The following is a 6,534-nucleotide window of genomic DNA, read 5'->3' as shown; positions in this document are numbered from 1 at the left end:
GAGAGATTATCAACTCCATAACTTTTCTTGGACTTCCACAGGCACCATGGTACATATCAATCTCTCTGTGTGTGTGCGTCTCTCTGTCTCTGTCTCTCTCTTCTTACACATATACATACACATACAACATATAATGTACACACTCTTGCGCATGCACACACACACACACACACACACACACTCACTCACTCACTCACTCACTCATGCTCACACTAAATTACCCAAAATGTAAGCTCTCAGCTGCTCCTGACACCATGGCTTCTCTCTGCCATCATGGACTCTAACCTTCTGGAAACATCATCCTAATTTTATTTTTAATTTGCTTTGGCCATGGTGTCTTTCAAAGCAATAAAGAAGTAAATAATACATACTGTCAGGTATTCTGTCTTTAATGGATTAAATGTTTCTGTGTGGCCAGTTGTTAATGTAGTACTTTAACTCCATTGTGTCCCAGTAGCCCTAAGAAAGCAGTGCAACACAGTGTCCAAACATAAGAAATAGTCTGACAAGACTTCCTAAAAGCTGCCCGGAAGCCAGTCTTCTCCTATCTGCCCTCAGAAGATGTTGAACTCTCAGCTTCTCCAGCCCTACGTCTGTGTGGACGATGCCCCGCCCCCACCCTGATGATAACGGACTGAACCTCTGAACCTGTAAGCTGGCCCCACTTTTTCCTAAAAGCAGGAACCATAGAGGTTGGCAAGGAAAAAGACAATGGACAAATGGGTTCTGTCTTTGATTAGAGTACTGAGCACTCCTTGAAGGAGGAGATAGTGAAGATACACTACTTTACACCTATCCTGTGATCAAAAATTATTACACAGATCAATAAGGAGGCAACAGAGAATCATTGATGGAGTGTTTGTCTAGCACATGCAAGGTCATGGTTCCCAGCCTCAGTACTCGAAAGAATGGAAAGAAGGGAGGGAAAATGGAGGAGGTGTGGTTGAAACATTAGAAACTATAGCATGTCAAATGACTAGCTTTCCAGTATCTGTTTCTCCCTCAATGACCTGCTTCTCCTCACACTGTACACAGTGTACTAATGAACGCTCATGAACAGATCATAAGCACAAAAACACACGTGTCAAACTATGCTTTGAAATCAGAGCAAATTATAATGTGGGATGCCTCAGTAGGTATGGTTTCTAAAAGCAAAGATAGATCATCTTCGACTGGTCCTTTAGTTTTTATCTAATACCTGTCTGCAATTTTCATGTCCTCTTTACATGGGTACATGGGTATGTTACCTGCTCCATCTTCTAGATTTTCCCAGCATTCTCTGCTGACTTAACAGTCAGCCTGTAAGAGAGGGTGTGTGCTCCTGGCACTGTTTGTTGCCAGCCAAGGCAGACTGGTGTGCACTTGTGTGTTCTTTCTTCACACTCAAGAAAGAGGAAAATGGACTCCCATTTTGGAGTGATTTCCTTAGAACTATCTGCAAAAGCAAACAGACTCTTAAAAATCCCTCTGATGCATTTGTATCTTTGGCCTTTTGCAAGAAGGGGAGAGAAGGAAGAGAAAGGACGACTGACTGAGAAGGTTGTTCTCATTCCCACTGCTGGCGAGGGGTTTGATTTCCTAAGTATTAATAAAAATCAGTCTTGATTAGAGCAAAAACAACCTTTTCTATAATTTTAATGAAATTAATGAGAATATATGTTAATTCTGACCAATCTTGCTCTAGAGATTAAAGAACAGCCTGCCAGGAAACATATGAATAAAGCTTTAAGATCAAAATTTGCATAATTAAGTTTCTTCCCTACACTGCCTACCCCATCTCCAGCATCACTAGCTGAGCTAAGTTCTATGAAAAAAGATGTTTAAAGTCAGGTTGGCAAAGCCTGGGTTTCGCCCTGAGCTGAAACATCCTTTTCCAATATTGTTTTCGTGTTTTTAAAACTCATGCCTGCCAGACTAACAGATAGCCAATGACGATTGACCAAAATTACAGAGTGCACAGGTTTTGAGCCCTCCTCTTAAATTCTTAAATGAAAAAAACCAAGACCTTCTCCCTTAGGAAACTGCTTTCCTGCCACTTTGGTACTATACGAATCTGTGTGTCCTGCTCTATGGAAGTGTCCTGCCAAGTCGTAGCCTAAAATGACAAGCATTGTTTAATGATACCAGACAGAAAGTCTCCCCCCTCCAGTACTACTCCCTCAACAGAGGCTGTGAAGGCCTCAGCCCAGTCTACCACATGCCCCCTCTATCAGCACAACAAACTCTGGTCCTTTCAGGAGGGTATGTGTTTGTTCCAAGAGTACAGACAAAGCAGTAGCCGCCTGTTTCCTGAGAATGTAAGGACACTCGGGACATTGCACACATTACAGGTGTTTGTGCCCTTGGCCCCACCCTCAAAAAGATCTTTAACATTGCAAAAAATCCTGTAAAATGTCAACAGGCCCATTTCCCCCATTCAATGAGTAGTTCTTGGCTTTGTGATAAGGCTATAGCTGAGAGGTTAACAGTCTTTGATCAGAGGGAACAGAAATCATCATTTTTCGTTATCTGCCTCTATACAAAGAAGAAGCAGAGAAGAGGAAAATGTCAGGAATAGCTGGCCCTGTTTACAGAGAACTTCAAGCTGGATGCCACACACATCTGTATAATTAAAACATTATGTCCTCAAGCATGCATGTCTGTATCCTTGGTCTGTCCAAACACCTGGGAAACAGTAAAAAAAAAAGTGTCCACAGACAATATCTAGACACAGGAGGCATTCCAAAGTGGTTCTACCATTTTTCTGTGTTTCAGTCAACATTTATTAGTGATTCAAAGCTCTTCTTGAGTGAATTTGTTTTTCTTATTTAAGCCACTTCTGTTTCTCTGGAAGTTCCTCTTAATCTTAGGAAGAATGGAATGTGCCATGCATTGCTACTGAGAGTAGAACATGGTAGGAACACTTTAGAGAAGTTTCTTAAGACATTAACCATATATGTGCTCCATTAGTCAGGAATGCCCCTCCTTGGTCTCTCAGACATGTTTCACTTGTAATAAAAACAAAGCAACTCAAACATCTATTTTCAGGAGAAACACGTGGAATACAGAAAATTACCCAAGAACAATAAAAAGGGGGATGCTGGCCAATCATATATCACTTGTAACACTACTGAGCAGACAGCAACACAGCTATCTTCCATTGCATGACAAGCAGAAGTGCAGGATCACTGGGGCAAATCCAGCCTGCTGAAAGGAATACAAGAAGAAACAGGGTGGGGAGAGAGGAGAAGGAAAGAAGAGAGAAGTAAAACTAGAGAAAGGTGAGGACAGGTCATCTCCTACGATGCAGTCCAGCTACGCAGTGGGCTATCAGTCAGGTGCAAAGGCACAGAGTCCTGAGCCATGCTGCAGCTAGAATGCACCTTGACAGCATGTGTAACTGCAGTCTCTGTGCCTGGGATTATCTGATGGTAGGGACCAAGCAAGTTCTGAACCAAGTGAGGAACAGCCCAGCCCATCTCTCCACTCTCGGACTTCTAGTCTTGTGGCTGGGACAAACACTTGACAGAAGCAACTTACAGAGGAAGGCCTCACACTGACTCGAGTCTTAGAGGATAAAGTGCATCATGGTGAGCGAAGCCTAACAGACTGGCTCGGTAAGGGACCACAGGAGTCAGCAGATGACATGTCTCACATCTTAGTGGATCAGGAGTTCTGCAGCTCCCATTTGCATCAGTGATGCCCTGTATAATGTGTGCTGAGAAGAAGGATGAGAAATGGCCAAGTATTCAGGGTGTGAGATGGAGAGATGGAGGTTTTATGTCTTAAGGACCATAAATATACCTGGCTTCCAACCAAAACCTAAGCCTGACTGCCCAAGCACGAAACCAGCTGTGCACATGAGCATGAGGAACTGGGTGCTACGATTCCAATGTCAGAAAAACCTATTCTATTTCAAACAGTCAAACAGGGTTAGGGAGACCTCTGAGTAACGTTACTGCTGCACAAGCATAAGAGCCTGAGTTCAGGTGTGCAGCAGCCATGTAAAGGCCGGATGTGGTGGTGCTCGGCTGTAAATCTAGCACTGGGTATGTGTTACCTGGCTTACAACCACCCGCACTCCAGTTCAAGGAGATCTGGCGCCCTCTTCTGGCACTGCATTCGAGTGATGCACTTACGAATGAGCAGCGAAAACAGACACAAAAGTGCAAATAAATAAATAAATAAATTTTTTAAAGGAGAGGACAATTGAAGACACATGGTGTTGCCCTCTACCCATGACATGTATGCAGATGTCTTCAGAAGTACTGAGCCTAGGACGCCGTGGTCTCCGCGCCGGCCGGGTCCGCAGCTTGGGATCCGGTGGCTGGGGCGGGGGGAGGGGGGTCCAGGCAGGTGGGGCAGAAAGCGATGAATCCTCGGTCCCTCTTCCGCCTCCCTCGGGCCGGCTCTCTGCCTCCGGCTCCGACGCCCGGATGATCTGTGCCGCGAGGGCTCCGAGAGCCGGGGGCCCCCGACCCAGCCCGGCTCCTCCCCTCCTCCTCTCGTGCCTGGCCGCTGTCGCCACTGCCGCCCCGGCCGACCGAGGGACCCGCCGGCCCGCGGCTGCTCCGGATCTAGAGGATCAAGTCATAATGGGAGCATTTTTAGACAAACCAAAGTTGGAAAAGCATAACGCCCAGGGCCAGGGGAATCGGTTGCAATATGGCCTAAGCAGCATTCAAGGTTGGCGAGTTGAAATGGAGGATGCACATACGGCTGTGATCGGTTTGCCAAGTGGACTTGAAACATGGTCATTCTTTGCTGTATATGATGGGCATGCTGGTTCTCAGGTTGTCAAATACTGCTGTGAGCACTTGTTAGATCACATCACCAATAACCAGGATTTTAAAGGCTCTGCAGGAGCACCTTCTGTGGAAAACATAAAGAACGGAATCAGAACAGGTTTTCTGGAGATTGATGAACACATGAGAGTTATGTCAGAGAAGAAACATGGTGCAGATAGAAGTGGGTCAACAGCTGTGGGTGTCTTAATTTCTCCCCAACATACTTATTTCATTAACTGTGGGGACTCAAGAGGTTTACTTTGTAGGAATAGAAAAGTTCACTTCTTCACTCAAGACCATAAACCAAGTAATCCGCTGGAAAAAGAACAAATTCAGAATGCAGGGGGCTCTGTGATGATTCAGCGTGTCAATGGCTCTCTGGCTGTATCAAGAGCTCTTGGGGATTTTGATTACATATGTGTCCATGGAAAAGGTCCCACAGAGCAGCTTGTCTCACCAGAGCCCGAAGTCCATGATATTGAAAGCTGAAGAAGATGACCAGTTCATCATTCTTGCATGTGATGGCATCTGGGACGTCATGGGCAACAAAGAGCTCTGTGACTTTGTGGGATCCAGATTGAAGTCACTGATGACCTTGAGAAAGTTTGCAATGAAGTAGTCGACACCTGTTTGTATAAGGGAAGTCGAGACAACGTGAGTGTGATGTTGATCTGCTTTCCAAACTCGCCTAAAGTCTCAGCAGAGGCGGTGAAGAAGGAGGCAGAGCTGGACAGGTACCTGGAGAGCAGAGTAGAAGGTGGATCATTTAACAAAAATAAGTAGCTTGCTTTAAAAACCAAACCCTTCGGCACAAGTCTAACATTTAGAAAGGCTTTAGTTTGTTACAGCCTTTGGCATGTAGTACTCAGTGTGTAAAAGTGGAAAGGTCCTTCTGTAGTAACCATTTATTTGGATGTGTGTCCCGGGCCCTGTGCACTATGGTTAGGAGACGTGCAAGTGACTGAAGCAAGGCGGTAAGGTTCTTGTTGAACTCCCTGGCATGAGTAATCCCACGCCAGGAAAGCCTGATGGCCCCATTTGAGTGTCCTCTCTCTGAAAAGATGTGCACATTTACTCCAGGTCTCTGGAATGTGTTTAATTACCTGTGTTTTGTTGGTTGGATTTTGGGTGGTTTTGTTTTGGTTTTGAGAACTTGAAGGTCAGCAGGTCAGTGACGACCGCCAGGTCCCACAGCTTTTAGACTTTGCTTTCTGCTGCTCACGGCTTTACTCTAAGTCACGAGTGTTTGAGCTTACAGCACAGGCCTGGCGGGAATTCTCCGGGGGAAATGGAGAAAGTAGCCTGCAGCCCCAGGAGTGTGGTTCTGATGTCTCTGCAGATCACCTTAGAACAAACGGGAAGTGCTGGCACCTCAAAGGGGGAAAAGGAATGCTTTTAACTATTTGGAGAAATTCATCTTTTGTTGGTTGTGGAACTGGGGATCAAATCTAAGGTCTCTTGGGCAGAAGGGAAGTATTTCCCTCTGAGGCGCACCTTGGCCCTCGCATGATCTTTGAAGCTGTTCACCAAGTTTAAGCCTAATCATTGTCTCCATAGACAGTAGGTTCACTGTGTGGACGTATACAGTAAGTATGTAGATCGTGCAGGCCCTAGAAGCAGAAGCGCTCCCGTGTAAAAAGTACGCTCAACTCTTCTGATACCGTAATTGGCATGCAAGCATTGACCTACCTACCATGTTACTGCATCTCATTGTGTCTTCATTATGAAAATTAGTGTGCATCTTGATTTTATTTTCCCTTTCAATTGC

General features: G+C 45.3%; 1 pseudogene; it reads left to right on the top strand.

Annotated features, from left to right (window-relative positions):
• The first annotated feature begins 4,491 nt into the window (after positions 1 to 4,491).
• LOC116899153 lies at positions 4,492 to 5,849 on the top strand (annotated as a pseudogene).
• Positions 5,850 to 6,534: the final 685 nt, after the last annotated feature.

Source organism: Rattus rattus, chromosome 4 (assembly GCF_011064425.1).
Source record: "Rattus rattus isolate New Zealand chromosome 4, Rrattus_CSIRO_v1, whole genome shotgun sequence".
Classification (NCBI taxonomy): Eukaryota; Metazoa; Chordata; class Mammalia; order Rodentia; family Muridae; genus Rattus; species Rattus rattus.
This window is presented reverse-complemented; position numbering and strand designations above follow the sequence as displayed.